The sequence below is a fragment of the Prionailurus bengalensis genome, chromosome D3 (assembly GCF_016509475.1).
Source record: "Prionailurus bengalensis isolate Pbe53 chromosome D3, Fcat_Pben_1.1_paternal_pri, whole genome shotgun sequence".
Lineage (NCBI taxonomy): Eukaryota > Metazoa > Chordata > Mammalia > Carnivora > Felidae > Prionailurus > Prionailurus bengalensis.
The window spans coordinates 56,395,152-56,414,248 of record NC_057356.1 but is presented as its reverse complement, the minus strand read 5'-3'; the positions used below and the strand labels follow the sequence as shown (position 1 = coordinate 56,414,248).

Genomic DNA, 19,097 nt, shown 5'->3' with positions numbered 1-19,097 from the left:
GTAAGAGCTTCTTGAGAGATAGCAGACCCCGTGGGTGGGGCAGGAAAGGTATGGCGTGAGCCTGGGACACCTTCTTGTGTCGCAAAGCAAGGATGTGCTCAGGACTAAGGTCAACGGGAACAGGGGCCAGTTTGAAGGTGCTTCCAGATAGCCACAGCTGGGACAGTTTTACATGTCAAAAGTGTAATGGCTCTCATGTGCTAGAACACACTGAATAAATAAAAATCCAGTCTATAATGACGGAGAAAGGAGGGAGGGAGGGTATAAAGATCTTTACAGAACACAGCTAGTAAACGCAGAAGAAATGTTAGAACTTGAAAAATCACGACAATTACAACAAGCATAACTGATCCAGGAAAGGCTCAATGACGGACTCTGAAATGTTAACTGGGAAGTCTGGAGGGAAAAAGACATTCATGTGTGTCAAGATACTGGCCTAGGATTTATTTACTACAATGGAAGAAAGATACGCCTTTACAGCAGGGGCCGGAGCGGGGCGTTGTCTGGGGCTCAGCATCGTAAGTAATTAAACAGCATCACTAATGATGATAGAAGCTAGGGGAAAGAAGGTCCTTAACGTCAGGTAAGAGCTCACCCACCAGAAGCTCAGCTCCTAATAGGTGATCACAATCTAGAACATGACACAGACATAGGCAATGGCTTCTGCAGCCAAAACAGAAGCAACAAGGTAGATGTGGTGATATTTACACACGTTGTGGATTAAGAAATTCAGGGTCATTACCCACGGCCCACCCAGGCCCTTTTACTCTGAACACAGTCTCGACCATGTGGTAGCTCAGGCTGGTGGAGAGGCTCCTCTTATATATTTCCATTAGCCCTATTCTCCACCACATCCCACACACTCCTCCTCCAGAAGGCTCCGGGAACACAGGGGCCAGTGTTCATCACCTTTGCAACCCCAGAACTTAGCACCATGCTGGGCTGAACCGGTATTTAGTGAAGGTACAAATGTTGAAATAAATACATGAACAAGTAAATACAACGTGGTTATGCGGTTTCCAGTCTCAAGGTTTATCAGCACCAACAGATCAGAAACAGGCAGGGGGTTATGAAGCCGAGTGTACTGACAGCAGTTACAAGTTTCAACTAATCTCCTAATTACAAAGTGGCAAACAGGAAGAGTTCCGGTGCCTGGAGTCATCAGTTATAAACATGAAGTCATACGCCCCCTCAGGAAGCACTGACAACATCATACCCTTTAAAATCCGTTACAAAGAAAAGAGAATTTTCTTCTAAAAATACAGGGAAAGGCCTAATATATTTTAAACTGAAAAATTAAATTGGGAAGGACTTAAAATATTTGAGTATCCAAAGGTAAATCTTCAGGGACCTGGAAACCTGGCCCATGCGGAAGACCTTCCCAAGGATTCTAGAGAGCTGATGCTCTGCTTCATTTGTGATTCACATCAAGTTGCAAGGACCCTTCATCTCTGCAGGAGCCCACAGAAAACACTCCTCGAACACCACTTCCAGCCCCACTGGCCAGGCTCTGTACAGGCCACGCCGGCAGGGTAGAGAAAACCGTGTGGATAACAGCAGAGGAGGCAGGGTGAGGACATGCTGACCTGGCAAAGTGCCTCCTCTGAGGGCAGCTACCAGCCAGCCTTGCTGAGGGAGAAGCTTCTGAAAAATCAAGTTTTCAGGCCTTTTTATCAGCAATACGTCGTATTTTAATATCCATCATATCTGACAGAGAGCAGCTTCCAGAGGGAGGTTCAACACCTCTTATTTACTAAATACAGGTTTACCCAGTACCTACCATGAACCACGTCCCACTGGAGATCCCTGCTCTCCAGGAGCTCACGGTCTCATGGAGCGACAGCTGTGGACAACGGCCCGGGCACGGCCACACTCACCGTACCCCGGGACAAGGCAGTGTTCCCGACCACATGACCACAAAGCATGATTCATGCTGCGACCCCCTCGCCTCAAACACTCCTCTTCCCCTCTGAGGGACTAAGTGTAGCACCCTGCAGATATCCGCTGGGACGATGCCGCTCCGGGAGGCCGCAGCACCTGTCCCCTATAACCGCACAGCTGTTTGTGCCTATTCTCCCATTCCAGTCTACAGGTAGGGGTTGCATCTGTTTTACCATTTAATGTTCCCAAGGCCAAGCTCCGTGCCTGACCCAGAGGCCACGCTCAACAGACGTTTTTATCAATAACGTTAAAACCACTCCAAGGAGAGGTATCTATCCGGGTCAACAAACCGGGGAGAGCTCAAGGGGCTGAGGCCAACATCCAAGTCACTGACAGCAAGAGCTAGCAATACGTGAAGGAGACCAAACAAAACATCATCAAGTTCCCCCAGAGGGCTCCTACTTGGTTTTCAGATCCTCTTCTGTTATCACCTGGGCCCTTCTAGATGGAACCAGGACAAAGTTCAAGTAGGGAAATCGAGTCAGTAAGCATTTAAGTCTGAGTAGGCAGGGGCAAGCTAGTTTGTACCGTGCCGTCCAAGTCAAGGCCATGTTCATTACCTCTTCTGAAGCAAACAGCGCCCCGCAGAAGGGGCTTCCCTAGAGTGCGTGACCCACCCTGGGCACCTCTCCCTAAGCAGGGCGGCGGCTAGGATGTGGCTCGTTGCAACAGCTGACCTACGTTCATCAGACACTCATTCTCACACCCTGCCCTATCCAGCCCCACGTAAACTTTAAAAGAAAAACACGGAAGGAATAGAAACCTGACTGCTTGTAAAAGCCACTACTAATTATATTTTTAGGACATCATCAAATGCAGCTTGAGAAAAAACCTGAAATGAAGCAAAAGCGGAAGGGTCGTGGGCAAGCCAAAGCCCCCTGCGAGATCAAGTTATCAGGAAGAGAACTGTGAATAAGCAGAGGAAGCTCGCTGGGGAGGAACAGGGGGCCACAGGAGACCCTATGTGGCTCCCGGGGGACAGGCCGGAGCTGCTGCCGTGACTGATGCTGCAGCGGCAGGTACGGCTTCTTCCCCCTGTCTCATGGATTCTGTCCAGGTTGGCTGGGGTGCACAGTCCCCATCTTTCACCTGGTACACATGCATGCAGCTTGTGGCTCTCTCAAGATGACAGAGATGAAAACAATGGAATCGCCTCCACCCCGCCCCGGACAGTCACTCACGGGCTGGGGAAAGGAATGGAAAATAAATTTGAAAAACTGAGTTAACAGAGGAAGTAATTAGTATTTGAAATTTAAAATCAGGGGTTTTGAAATTGTGATTAACTTGTTTGGAAAGAAACTGATAACAAAGGGAAATAAATGTCTAATGAACGAGGTGTGAGAGGGCAGTGCTAGTCAACTGTGCTTTTCTTTTTAAATGTTTATTTTGAGTGCACGTGCATGCAGGACAGGGGCAGAGAGAGAGGGGGAGAGAGAGAATCCGAAACAGGGTCTGTGCTGTCAGCACAGAGCCTGACGTGGGGCTTGATCCCGTGAACCATGAGATGGCGACCTGAGCCCAAATCAAGAGTCGGACGCCTGATGGACTGAGTCACCCAGGTGTCCCGTCAACTGTGCATTTACACTGCTTCTAAGGGATGAAGAAATTACAGAACAGGAAGGCCGTACAGAAGATCTTAGTATCGTCAGAGGTTTAAAGTTTTAAAACCTAGACAATTCAGCATTAAACTAAAAGCTCATTTTTCGAAAGAATATAAAGTGAGCTCTTTAAATCATCACAAACTATAATCTGATGTGGAAGTAATCTACCCCTCACGGCTATTTCTCACATTGAGAAATACTAAATAGTAAAATTCATAAAAGTAAAAATGAAGGCTTTTGTTCATTCTACTTAATGATTTCATGGTTTACTTTTTAGAATAGTAAACGATATCCTAAGGTATATGGCACCCATTAGACTGTTAAGAACTGTATTTTTGTTTATTTGCTCTGAAAGTCTTCCTGTCTCCTTTCAAGCAAGCATACTCCAAAGTGTACCCAGCTTCTGGGGTGCCAGATATCATTCTGCCATTTACCTGGGCTGCTAGCATAAGGATGTTATTAGAAAATTGTAATTATCAATATCAGCAAATTTAACATTGATCTATTACTTTTATGTAAGTTACCATGTAGATTCCGATTTTGTGAAATGACCCAATAATGTCCCGGATAGCATCTATCCCGGCTTCAGATATCGGGGTCCTCAGTAGCTGCCTTCCTGCTTCCTAAGAACGCACCCAGGGCCACGGTGACTTCACTTCTGTGCCTTCCCATGCTTCTGTGCTCAGTGATGCTTACATGAAAAACATTTACATAAGGGCTTTTAAAGAGAGTGCAGCTCCTTCAGCTATACGGCAGATATTTTTTTTTTCCTCGCAGCTATCAACCATTCCAAAATTTTTTTTGAAGCTGTATTTGATGTCCTGAAAACATAATTAGTGGTAGTCCTGTTTTACAAGAATTTTTTTTCCCTCAAGCTTTTCTCTCTCTCCCTAATTTTCCCTTTCAAAATAAAAAGGAGTTTCAGAAGCAGAGAAAAATAGACATAAATTCTGTACAAGTCCCTGTAATTCTCTGACTTTACTCACTGGATATGGACGTGATTTACAATGCTAGTCTTTGAGCAGTTGTGTCTTAATTAATGCCTTTAGGATTTGGTGTATAAATATGATTCTAAGACATTTTAACCATAGTTGTAAAAAAACAAAGAGTAGCCTTATTCACTGTCTTAGTGAAGCCACAGCATCACTGTGTCTAATGTCAATAATTAGTAGCTTAATGTTTATGGAAAATGCTACATTTGGGCCATATGAGGCCCAATGAATTCATAACGATAAAGCAAAGAAAAGCATTGTACTCGGCTTTATCCTTCATGGCCGGAGCTCTGATGGAATTTAAACATTCTTCTCACTTAATCTGCTGTATTCCTTCTGCCAAAGTCATAAACAGAGGAGCTAAAAATATGACATTAAAACTGTTGACAAGAACCACAGAGACATTAAAAACATGTGCACGCGTGCATACACGCTCAGGAGGCAACTGATCTTCTGGTCATCCCCAGCTTCTTCCCTAATTTGAGAGCATATTCCCTTCCACCCCCGGGTCCTTTTCACTCAGTTAAAAACCCCACAGAGGTGGGGGCTGGGGAGTAGGTGAAATAGGTGAAGGTGGTCAAAAGGTAGAAACTTCCAGTTATACACAATGAGATACCAAATCACACCTGTCAGAATGGCTAAAATTAACTCAGAAAACAACAGATGTCGGCGAGGATGCAGAGAAAAGGAACCCTTTCGCACTGTTGGTGGAAATGCAAACTGGTGCAGCTCCTCTGGAAAACAGTATGGAGGTTCCTTGGAAAGTTAAAAATGGAACTACCCTACAACCCAGCAACTGCACTACTGGGTACTTATCTCCAGGATACAAAAATGCCGATTTGAAGGGGCACAGGCACTCCAATGTTTATTTTTATTTCTATTTATTTGTTTTTTTAAGTTTGTTTATTTTGAAAGAGACAGAGATAGCGCAAGTGGGGCAGGGGCAGAGAGAGAGACGGAGAGAGAGAGAGAGAGAGAGAGAGAGAGAGAGAGAGAGACAGAGAGAGAGGGAGGGAGGGAGAGAGACAGAGACAGAGACAGAGAGAGAGGGAGGGAGGGAGAGAATTGCCAAGCAGGCTCCACACTGTCAGCATAGAGCCCCATGGGCTCAAACTCACAAACTGTGAGATCATGACTTGGGCGGAAGCCAAGAGTTGCACGCTTACTGACTGAGCCACCCAGGCACCCCTCACCCCAATGTTTATAGCAACACTATCAACAATAGCCAAATTATGGAAAGAGTTCAAGTGTCCATTGACCGATGAATGGATAAAGATATGGCATACATATACAACGGAGTATTACTCAGCAGTCAAAAAGAATGAAATCTTGCCATTTGCAACAATGTGGATGGAAGTAGAGTGTATTTTGCTAAGCTAAATAAGTCAGTCAGAGAAAACAAATATCATATGATTTCACTCATATATGGAATTTAAGAAACAAAACACCTGAACACAAGAAGGGAAGGAAAAATAAGATAAAAACAGGGAGGCAAACCATAAGAGGCTCTTAAATACAGAGAACAAACTGAGGATTGCTGGAGGGGAGGTAGATGGGAAGATGGGCTCAATGGGCAATGGGCATTAAGGGGGGCACTTGCTGGGATGAACACTGGGTGTTATATGTCAGTGATAAGTCACTAAATTCTACTCCTGAAACCAATAGTACACGATGTGTTAACTAATTTGAATCTAAGTAATACAAAAAAAACTTCCTGTTACAAAGTCTGAGGAACTCATGTACAGCAAGGTGGTTATATGTAACACTGTATGTTTGAGAGTTGCAAAGAGAGTAGATCTTAAAAGTTCTTACCACAAAAAAAATATTCTAATCATACAGTGACAGATGTTAATCTAGACTTATTGTCGTGATCATTTTGCAATATATACAAATATTCAATCATGTTTATGCCTGAAACAATTATGCTGTATGTCAATTATGCCGTATGTCAAGAGCAAAACCCCACAGACCTGAAACATGACAGAAGATGCACTGTACCTACATTGATTGGTTATTTGTGGATGATCTGCCATCACTTCCTTATCCTTTTTACCTTGGTCAACAGATTTTATTTTTTAACTGGGAACGGGAATGAACTTGGTTAAAATAAAAGTAAATAAAGCCACTGCTGGGGATAGAGTATAGGGCTGGAGTGACGCGAAGATGGAGCTCCCACACCAAGAGGGTTTCCTGAGTGCCGAAACGGACACCGGAGTGGCCACACTGCAGTATGACCGACTGCGCCCCCACCCTTCTCACGGCTTCGGGGTCTGACCCTTTTCTTGGAAAATGGCTCCACGCCTCCCCTTTGTAGGCTCCTAATGCGTTCTCTAAGGGCAAAACAAAGGAAAGCGCCTCTGCGGCCAGAGTCCAGTCCACGTGGAACATCAACGGGGGCTCCCGGATGCTCTGATTCAGCAGGTTATTAAGAGGCTGGTTCGTATATTCTGAAATTACTAGTTCACGGCCCTTAGGGCTTCTGTCACCAGTGCAGCCCGCGGCCAAGTGTGGCTCTTCCTTCTGGCCACTTCAGGGTCAGCTTGTAAAAGTGGGCAGCCCCTTTTCTGAGCACCTTGGAGCCTAGCAGAAAGCACACCAGCCGTGTGGGCACGGGGATCGGGTATGGAAGTGGTAATCCTTCGGCTTGCCCTTAAGGAGGCAGTGGCTGAGCTTGGGGGCCCGGTCGCCAGGTGGCCTTCACAGCAGTCCGGGTGCTGCTACCTGGACCCCTGGAGGCCGAAGACCGCAAAAGTAGTGCCTGTTTCCCAGAGCCAGGAACAGCACAGGACAGGTCCTTAACAAGAGCCTGACACATGGTAGGTGCTCGATAAATGTGAGCTCACATTAGTAGTGCTGTTACTCAGCGAATATGATCTGACCAATGATGAAGTACACAGGTTTCCCATTTCCAGACACTAGCAAGATAAAAACTAAAGTGCTAAAGTAGTAAGAACATCAGACTCTCTTTCAAGAAATCTCTATAAAAATTTTAACCCAGAAACCACCAGTGGGCACCAAGGCCTCGGTTCTCCAGTTCCATTCACCCTCTATCTTGAAAATCAGCAAGCTGGAGTCTCTGTGCTCCTTCTTAAATTACCCTGACTCATTCATTCAAGCAGCCAACATTTACTGACCTCCTACTGTGTACCTGGCAAGCTATAGGCAGTTGGGATAAATCAATGAATGAAACATAGAAAATGCCTTTGTGGAATTTACATTCTAACAGCAGAAATGAGATAATAAACAACATGATACATTAGTAAGTGCCATAATAAACCGGCAAGCAAATGCTATGGAGAAGAGACCGGCAGAGCAGGGTGAGGGTGAGCAGCCTCTGCAGTAGCAGCTCCGGGTGTCTGAGTGCCCAGCACGTGTCTTTCTCCAGTCTCAGCTCTGCAGACCCAGGAGCCTCCCATGGGCCTCACTAGACCCAGGTTCCCTCAGAAGGACAGGGGTCAAGATCACGGAGCCCTCTTGATGCGAGTCCTGCCGCAGGCTAGCAGAGACATGAGGCGAGACGTACGCCAGGCCCATGTGGCAGTCACCCTGACCCGCAAGTCCTGTTCCTCACAGAAGCCTACGTCTCTTGTGACAGCTCCAGAGGCATAACCTTCCAGAATCCCTGACAGAGACTTGCCAGGTGCAGGAGGAACCCTTACTTTCAGGCCTAAGAAAGTCAGATTGGAACAGAGGCCTGAGAGGGGTGAAGCTGGTGCCCTGGACAGCCCAGGAGCAGAGCATTCCAGGCAACGGCAAGGCCTGATGCCCACACGAAGGCCCTACCTCATCTGGGGCAGGGGCCAGGTGGAGTGCTGCCGCAGAGCAAGCCTGGGCAGGAGGGGGCAGATCGTCGGGACTCAGAGGCCGCAGTCAAGAGGTGGGCTTTCGTTCTGAGGGGGAAAGGGAAGCCGCGGCAGGGTCCCGAGCTGAGGAGTGACATGGTCTGACTGCTGTGTGGAGAATGGGCTGCAGGAGGGTGAGGGCAGAGGCAGAGAGGGCAGAGGCAGAGTGGCCAGAGAGGAGGCCACTGCCGTGATTTTCCTGGTATGAGTAGTGAGTGCTCAAGACGAGTTTCCTTTATGGTAAATCATTTACAACGCGCCAGTTCAGAAAGCCCCATCATGTACCCTATAAAATAGGCACCAAATGTCTGGCTGTTTTATACGGCTTCCATTTTGCAATGTTAACAGCAACCCAAAAGACATTTTGTGATCAATAGCATCTGCTATTGACTCTGAGAGAAAGGCTGAAGAAAAGTAGGCGGTGACAAGGGCTATGAGTCAGCGTGTGTCCCTCCCAATTCACTCCTCAGGGTCATTACACAGTGTGATAACTGGTTCTGCCCTGGGAGCAAGCCAGGGAATTACACTCAGAGTGAGAGGCCTGGGACGGCGTGGCTGCCTCTGCACCCAGAGCCTCAGAGCCTGAAGGCTCCCCTTCCCCGGCCAGGGGTCACAAAGCCTGCCCCCGCAGTGGCCAAGAGGACCTGAGCTTGGCTGGCCAGCATGAGCACTCAGAAAACTGAATTACTTCTGCCCTGGTTACTGTCCCTGCTGGAGATGATGTGCTTATTTTTAGCCATCATGTGATTCTCCAGTATTTTCCAGGCTCTGCCTGAGTCACTATGGTTTCTGAGAATTTTTCATAGTGGGAAAAAATGCACAGAACTTCTCCTCTTAGAATGGCTCAAGTATTAAAATAGCCAACTTTTGAATAGTTGTTTGAATGTGGCGTGTATTTCCTTATGATAAACCGACTCTTCTCACATCTTGGTAGGTAATTAAGGGTGCTCTGAAACACATTAGGTGCCGAGCAATCAGTCTTAGTTCAAATTCTCGTTTTTAACTTGTCCTCAGGGCAACTTCTCTCTAGAAATGGCAAGGATCCCTCACTCCCAGGAAAACAATACACACCAGAATCCCAACAAGTTAGGGAGGAACCCCCTTGCCTGTTTACTGCAGGAGGAAGAAAAGCTAGTGGGTGAAACAGCCCAACAAACCTAGCCAGACCATCAAGAGTTAAAACACACAGGCATCACCATGACATCGCGGCATCACTGTACTCCTGGCATACAGCAGCCCTTCAAGCCAAAAGTCTTCAAATTAAGATGGCTATTGCGTAGGAACACGAGCACTCAATACTTCATGATGGACAGATACAGTCCTGACTCCACTGTCAAGACCAGTATTTTAGGTTATTTTTCTGGTGGTGGCAAGTTGACTGTGCTCCATTAACAGGATCTTCCCCAGACTCCCTTGCAAACAGAGAGATGTGGTCCGAGGCCACAGAGCTGGAGCTCAGGGAGGCGAGAACCAGAGCTGAGCCTCATATGAATCTTTTACTACAACTGGCTCCTGGCTCCAGCTTCTCTGCTTTCACCAACCAACCATCAAGCCAGAAAAATGTGCATCGTATATCCTTGGCCAACCTCCTCTCCTACATGGTTTGTTGGAACAGCTTCTTAGCTAGTCTTCTGGACTGTAACTGTGCCACCCGCCATGTATTTTCTACACCAAACAGCAAACTTGTGCTTAAAACCTTTCAGTGACTCCCAACTGTTCCCTTCAAAGCATAAACCTCTGTGACCAACAGAACCTATGGTGACCTCCTCTCCCCAATAATCTTCACCTCCTGGTATTCTAATCTTTGTATAGTCCCTTCCTCTAGAGTATGCGTGCGGCCTGTGCCTTGCTTCTAAGCAACAGAATATGACAAAGGTGATGGGAGGTCGCTCTCATGATTACGGTACTCTACAGAACTCTGTTTGGCTAGCGTACACACCAGAGAGAATCCTATGGGTCTAGAAGCACAAGATGCCACGTAAGCACCCATGCTGGAAAAGCCCATGTGGCAAGGAAGTGCAGGTGGCCTCTGGGAACTGAGAGCAGCTGCCACCAGGAGACTGAAACCTCAGTTCTGCAGCTTCAAGGAAACTGTCACAACCCGAGAGCTCTCCCCAGCTAAGCCTCTGATTAGACCACAGCCCCAGAAGATACCTGGATTGCTGCCTGGTGGGACCCTAGAACACAGAACACAGCCAGGCTTGGCCTGGACTTCAGAAGGTGTAAGACCATAGATGTGTGTTGTTTTAAGCTGCTAAGTTTGTAGTAGTTGTTTTGCAGCAACACAGTCTGAATATCACCTCTCCACTCATTATACAAGGGCCCCACCCACCTCTGCAGCTTTACTTCGCAATACCCATGCAGAATAACACACACTTTACCAAATACAGCATATTCTCTCTTGACATCGATATTCTACTCTTTCTGTTTGCAGTGCTCTTGTCCATACTCTTAACCTGGCTAACTTCTACTCATTCAGTGACTCGGTGTCAAAACCCCCATTTCCCCAAGAAGCCTTTCTAGAATCCACAAGACCAGCTCTGATGGCCTTCCTACACACCCTGATAGCACAGACCTCACTTTGTTGTTATTGTCTATTTATTACCAGGTTTTCATCACAAGACTGTAACTTCCCTGAATCATGATGTGTTTCCAGAACTTCTTACGGTGCCCTGACAAATACGTGTTGAGAGACTGAACGAAAATCCAAGCAAAGCTTTCATAAAAAGAGCAACGACTCCAGCAAACAGGAGCTGTTTAAGAAGGCTTTTTTTCTGAGCTATTGTGTAGTACACCATATACTATTTCCACAGCTACGGTACAAGGGGCTCCTCAGGTGATAGGACTGGAGAGGATGCCGAAAATAGCCATACACGTGGGCTTCAGTGCTGCATCTTCCTGGATCCAAATGGACATGCTGTGATTCAATTTAAATCAATTCAACAAATTCTAAATGAAATTCTTCAAAGTAAAACAATGTTTCTCTTCCTGCCCAACATACCAAGTGACAAAGAATGGCACCAATAAGAAAAACAGACCTTGTTCTGCCATCTTGGAACCTGTGGAGGCCTGCTGGGAGCAGGACTCCTAAAATGACAAGTATGTCTGGAAGGCTGTGGTCCAAGGTCATTTTTGCTGGAGAAAGCGGGGTCTCCAGAACCAGAGAGAGCACAGAACTCTTCTTAAAATTGAAGATGTTTATGCTTGAGATGAAACAGAACTGTATCTAGGCAAGAGATGTGCTTAGATGTACAAAGCAAAGAAGAGCACAGTGACTCCTGGTGGCAAACTGAACAAAACCAGAGTAATCTGGGGAAAAGTAACTCGTGCTCATGGAAACAGTGCCATGGTTCATGCCAAATTCCAAAGCAACCTTCTTGCTAAAGCCATTGGCCACAGAATCCATGTGATGCTGTGCCCTTCAAGGATTTAAACTTACTGTAAAGTAAATGAAAGTGTACATTTGCTCTCTTATGCGGCGCAGGGAGGGAGGAAGAAAAAAAGAAAAATAGGTCCATGGGTGACCTGTGATACTCTGTTTATGGAAATGGAGAATAAATGCTAAATCATTGCCTCTGAGACCTCCTAAGTTTTGTCGTGAGGCAGAGAAGCCAGATGCCAAGTTATTATTCCAACAGAGAGAAAAGCGATGATGGGAGTAACACGTGGGATTTAGCACAAAACCAATTGAGTATTTCAACATACACAGGGAGCAGTGAAAATGACCCAACACCAGTTATGAAAGGAATCAATGCTGTTTAAAAGAGGCCTCGACGCTTTACTTCCCAGTGCAGGCAGGACAATAATGGAGGCCATTGGTCCTCTCCTGCAAGGCTGTGAGTGAGGGAACAGAGCCCAAGAGGCCAAAATACATGTCAGTTGTGTCTGAGGGGCTTACTCTTCCCTTTGAAATCACCTAGACCATCCATTCAGAGAATGAGGTCAATCCAAGGGTTAAGAAATCAGAGATGAGGAATCCCGCTAATCCAGGACCCAGTATCCCAGGCTTCACGTACATGTCTGCTTCCAGGCTGCGAAGAGGCCTGGAACAAGTGACTCAAGGTTTCCTGCTTTTACAAACCTATACAAAAGACAGCAACTCTCACCCAGAACTTGCTGCAAGGATGAATGAGAATGTTTTTAAACTTGAAAAAGCGGCTGCTAGTTTTAAAAATAAAAATGGAGGTCATTCAAATGCAACAGCACGTGCTCTGGTTCCAGCCTTTATGACACTGCAGAGACTTTCATTTCCTCCACACACTATGCAATTTGAATCTGGTTTGTGAAAATGTACTGTGGTTCAGCATAGTGTAAGGAGAAGATCAGAACATAAAACAAGACCACATCCATAATATTTCAGAGGCAATATAATGGTTTAAAGAGTAGGCTTTGGAATCACAAGGTCAGGCTTCAAACTCTGGGTCCCCTGCTTCTTTTTTTTTTAATTTTTATTTAAAAAAACTTTTTTTTTTAACATTTATTTTTGAGAGAGGGAGAGGGAGAGAGAGAGAGAGACAGAGCATGAGTGGGGGAGGGGCAGAGAGAGAGGGAGACACAGAGTCCGAAGCAGGCTCCAGTCTCTGAGCTGTCAGCACAAAGCCCGACGCGGGGCTCGAACTCACAGACTGTGAGATCATGACCTGAGCTGAAGTCGGATGCTTAACCGACTAAGCCACCCAGGCGCCTCTGGGCCCCCTATTTCTAGTGTATGGCCCTGGAAAGTTACTGAAACTCTCTGTGGCTCAGTTTCCCCACCTCTACAACAGGGGTTATGGTTGTAGGTTTTGATCTCTAAGCTTTCAAATATTCTAGTTTTACAGAAAACTAGGTCAGGGTTTGATTCCAAAAAGCCAAAATAACTAAAAGTTGTAAACTGAATTAGTAAATCCTCTATCAAAGATGCAGTCTCAGTAAGCAAGCACATTGGATGGCCATGAAAAATGCATGGCTGTTCCTCGGACGAAGGCCGTCAGCCTTGTCCACAGATACTGCCAGAAGATTCCTATCCAAAGCTCCTGAATTCTTCATGTCTCTGTTCCTCACTGTGCTCTCAATATTCCAAACTCACAGATATTCAATATCCTGGCAAGGCAGAGCACTGCTCATATTGTATTGCTGTGGTTTTATCATTACAGGTTGAGAAATACAGTTTTAACTATTGTTTGAGGAGAAAAGTATCCTAATGCCCAGTGGTATATCTTATACATCTTACATAAGACAGATGTATAACTGGAGGAACAAAACTACCAACAGCCTTCTGCTTCCCATGAGCAGCCATTACCTGCTTTGCAGCTTAGCAATGGGATGGTTTCTTAATATGAGGAGGTCAAGGGGATGCAATGCTGATACGGGGCAGGGACTGAGTGAAAGATACATCGTTCATATAACAACCGCTAGCATTTGCTTGAAGACAATTCTTGCTAATTATGGGACTGGTAAGAAAAATGCACCTCTTCCTTGTTTTGAGTTGACATTACATGATCTCTTAAAATGAATATTTGATCCTTGAAGAAGTAAGCAGGTATATGGAGGTATAGTTTGTGGTTAGGTGACTGAGGCCTCTGAGAACAGTTAACAGCAGGAGCATACCGGGAAGGTGCAGAGAATAAAGAGGCATGACTCATCCTGATGCGGAGACCACAAAGGGCAAAGGAGGATGCCTGTGCATACCCTACAGCTCTGAGAAGTCAAATGCTATCAAGGACTGGTCTGGTCTAAAGAACAGACAACGGAAGATGCATTTCTTGGAATAAATAATGGCTTTGGGGTGAGAGCAACATTTGTGTTTAAAGGGCAGACTGTTCTCAAAAGGTAAATGAACACATATGTTTTGTCAGTAATAAGGAAAAGGAAGTCCTGCATGAAGGCACAGGCCTGACACCAAGGTCAGGACCCTCTGAGTGAAATTTAACTTTGTGGGTACTTTTTACATGGACTCTAATTGAGTCCCTGTTAAATCAAAAACATCAGAACACTTTGGAGCAATACACCAAAAGCTTCTATGTCCACAACAAAACATTACAACGTCTACGATATAATCCAAAATTATTCAACATACAAAGATCCAGGAAAATGTGACACATTCTCAAAATCAACAGATGCCAATAGTGAGGTGATCAGATGGTGGCATCAGCAGACAGGAGCTTTAAAGCAGCTATCAGAACCATGCCCAGGGAAGTGAAGGATGTTCACAATAAATGAAAGGTAGGCAGTACCAATAGAGAAAGAAAAAAAGGGAATTAACAACTGAAAACATACAAGGGTTGAAATTTTAAAAATGCTCAATAGAAGGGAAATGACAGAGGACAAAGAGGGTAAACCTGAAGATGTATTAATAGAACCCATCTAATCTAAAGAAGAGAGAGCGTGCTGAGAAAAAGGTGAACAGAGCCTCAGAAACCCGTGGGAGAATTTCAAAAGCTCTAACATATGGATAAATGTGTCCCAGAAGGACAGAGAGAATGGAGCTGAAAAATGGCTGAAAATCTCCCAAATATGGTAAAAGACATAAACTCAACAGATTTAAAGTAGCTTAATGAGCTCCAGAACAAGAGAAATTCAAAGAGAACCATGATTAGGCACATCCCAGTCCCACTAACTGAAAACCAAAGATAAAGAAACTCTTGACTGCACCCAGAGAGGAAAAACATGTTGCACATGGGGAAGAACGATTAGAACAAGCAAGCCCTTCTCATCTCTGGAGGCCATGGACACTGAAACGACATCTTTAAAGCACGTAAAGCAAGATCAAGTGGAATTCTTTATCTATGGAAATTTTTGATCGTGAAAAACAGACATTTACAGAAGAAGCAAACTGGAAGAACTTGTTGCCAATGGACCTGCTCTATAAGAAATGCTAAAGCAAGTTCTTCAGTATGAAGAGAAATGAAATCAGTAGGGAACTCAGAGCTTCAGGGACGAATGAAGGCGACTGGAAATGGTAAAAGGTAGGAATGGGGGGAAAACCCACTCTTTTTTCTCTCAATTTCTTTTAAACACACACGATCGCCTAAAGCAGCACTGCCTCCTAGAAATATGTTAATCAGTCAATTAAAAAATTTTTAAGATGTGAAATGTAATGTATGCAAAAATACATATAATATATACAGATTATAATTTCTACATGTAATTGATAAAATTGTTAGAGATTTTGCATTCATTTTTTTCCATACTAAGTCTTCTACATCCAGCATGCATTTCATACATACAGCACATTTCAATGCAGAATAAGCACATTTCAAGTGCTCAAAAGCCACTTATGAAAACAGTGTTGGTCTAAAACAAAAGTTGTAACATTGTCCTGGGGGATTTATAATGTATGTGGACATAGCACATGTGACAAGTGTAATAGTCATACAAACTATATGGGACAAACAAAAGTGGGAGGAAGGGTTGCCAGGGTTCCGCATTTTACATGAAGAGAAAATACAATTTTTAAGTAAACTGTGAAAGTACATATATATTGTAATTCTTAGAGCAACCACTGAAAAAATTAATGCAAAGAGATATAGTTAGAAAGGCAATCAAGTAAGTTGGAATATACAATATCTGAAAAATCCAGAATATGGATATGGCAACTAAAGTGCAAGCAACCAAAACCACAAGTGGGACTACATTGAAGTAAAATGCTTCTGCACAGCAAAAGAAACCATCAACAAAGTTAAAAGACAACCTAGAGAATGGGAGAAATATTTGCAAACCATATATCTGATGAGAGATTAATATCCAAAATACATAAAGAACTCCTACAGCACAAGAGCAAAAAAACCCAAATAACTCAACTCAATTAACAATTAACAAAAATGGACAAAACATACAGAGAAGGACAGATAACATACGTTTTCACTCTTACGTGGATCCTGAGAAATGTAACAGAAGACCATGGGGGAGGGGAAGGGAAAAAAAAAAGGTTAGAGAGGGAGGGAGCCAAAACATAAGAGACTTAAAAACTGAGAACAAACTGAGGGTTGATGGGGGGTGGGAGGGAGGGGAGGGTGGGTGATGGGCATTGAGGAGGGCACCTGCTGGGATGAGCACTGGGTGTTGTACGGAAACCAATTTGACAATAAATTTCATATTTAAAAAAAAAAGTGAAAAAATGGACAAAAGACATGAATTGACATTTTTTCAAAGATATATGGAAGGCCAATAGGTATATGGGAAGATGCTCAACATCAGCATTCATTAGGGAAATGTAAATTAAAACCACAATGAGAGTGGGGCACCTGGGTGGCTCAGTCAGTTAAGTGTCTGACTTCGGCTCAGGTCATGATCTCACAGTTTGTGAGTTTGAGCCCCAAGTCAGGCTCTGTGCTGACAGCTCAGATCCTGGAACCTGTTTCAGATTTTGTGTCTCCCTCTCTCTCTGCCCCTCCCCTGCTCATGCTGTCTCAAAAATAAATGAGCATTAAAAAAAAACAAACAAACAACCACAATGAGATATCACTTCATGCCTATTAAAATGGCTATCACCAAAAAGATAAGAAATAACAAATACTGGTGTGGATGTGTGTAGTACACAAGGGCACCCCTGTGTACTATTGGTGGGAATGTAAATTGGTGCAGCCACTAAGACAACAGTAAGGAAGATCCCAAAAAATTAAAAATGGAATTACAATATGACCCACCAATTCAACTTCTGGGTATTTATCCAAAGGAAATAAAAACACTAACTCAAAAGGTATCTGCACCCCCATGTTCATAGCATTATTTACAATAGCCAAGACACGGAAACTACTTAAATGTCCAATGATGGATGTATGGATAAAGAAACTGTGGTACACACACACAGTATTTTCAGGCCATAAAAAATGATGAAATTCTGCCATCTGCAACAACATGGAAGGAGGACCTTGAAGGGATTATGCTAGTGAAATAAGTGAGACAGAAAGACAAAGATTGTATGATCTCACTTACATGTGGTCTCTTTAAAACAAACACACAAACAAATAAACTCAGTAAAAGAGATCACACTTGTGGTTACCAGACGCAGAGAGCAGGGAGAGGTGAACTGGAAGGTAGCCAAAAGGTACAAACTTCCCGTTATCAGATAAATAAGTACCAGGGATGTAATGTATAACATGATGGTGACCGCTAACACTGATGAAGGATCTGTAGGAAAGTTAAGAGAGTAGATCCTAAGAGTTCTTATCATAAGGAGAGATTGTTTTCTTCTTTTTTTATTGTATCTATATAAGAAGATGGATGTTAGCTGAACCTATTTACGGTAATCATTTCACAATACATCTAAATCAAACTATTATGTTGTACTCATGAAACTGATAAACGGTGTAAGTTATTTCCAAATAAAACTTGAAAAAATAATCATAAAAAATCCAGAAGACAACAGGAAAACAGAAAAAACAGAGGAGATAAGCAGAAAACAAATGATAATATGGTAGGCCTAAATGCAGCTAAATCAACAGTTACATTAAGTTGTAACAGACTGGAGAGTCCAACGTCCAGAGATTATGAGGATGAATAACAATGCAAGACCCAATCACATGCTTTTTATAAGCTGCACACTTTATTTTTTATTTTTTTTAATTTTTTTTTCAACGTTTATTTATTTTTGGGACAGAGAGAGACAGAGCATGAACGGGGGAGGGGCAGAGAGAGAGGGAGACACAGAATCGGAAACAGTAAGCCGCACACTTTAAATATGAGCTCAAAGACGGGTAGAAGTTTAATGTATCATGGGGAAAGATATACCATGCAAGCAGTAAGCATAAGAAAGCTAGCATGGCTGTTTAGTATCAGATAAAATAGACTTCAAGACTAAGAGTTTTAACGAAGATAAAGAGGGACATCTCATAAAATACAAAGGTCAATTCATTGGAATGATTTAGCGTAACAATGTATGCATCTCACAACAGAGCCCCAATACAGGACACAAAAACTGAGAGGAAGTAAAGGGAGAAAAGACAATTCCACAATCAATGTAACACCCTCTTCACAGCAATTATTTGAACTAGACAGAAACAAAAATCAGTAAAAGCATAGAGGATCTGAAAAACACTATCCACTACCTTGATCTGATATTTCTAAAACGCTACGCAACCAACAACTGCAGAACACATATTCTTTTCAAATGAACAAGGTATACTGACCAAGCGAGACCATATTTTGGGCCATAAAATTAAGGTTGGAACAAGGACAAAATCACTATACACTGCCACATTTCACCGTCTCTCCTAAAAACACAGAACAGAAACTTTTTGGGAAATTAAAAGCAACTCTTTTCCCCAAAGGAGGTGACAGGCAGTGCTTACTTAGATTACAGGTGCTCAACAAATGTGTAAACACTTAAATACACCAATAAACATGAACACCCTGTTAAGATTATATGAACAGCCTTAAAGAACCCAAATTAAAGTTAATTGAGAGAGTATTTACATATTCAATAGTTTTGGAAATACACTGTTAGGATTTATTTCTGTTTACATTTAGGGATTTAAGTGTGATTGTGCAAGTACTTTATTCTGTTATACTTCTTAGGTTGCTTCCTTTTTGAAACCATTTTTCTAATATTTCTATTGATCTGATTTTAAGGCTGGAACACTCAAGTCCCTGAGGAAAAGAGAAAGCACAGCCTCAATTTCCATAGCAACTCTAAATCCATCACATTATATTTGTATATGAGAATTTGATTTAAATATATTAATATATGTGAATTTGCAATGTGTCTAAGCTGTAGTTGCCATAGGAACTGCAACTTCAAA

The 19,097-nt window shown here is 43.5% G+C and overlaps 1 protein-coding gene across 4 annotated transcripts in view; it reads right to left on the bottom strand.

Annotated features, from left to right (window-relative positions):
- Window positions 1-19,097, bottom strand: part of MAPRE2 (microtubule associated protein RP/EB family member 2) — a 159,199-nt gene that overhangs the window by 11,993 nt on the left and 128,109 nt on the right. The gene's annotated exons all lie outside the window — the stretch shown is intronic.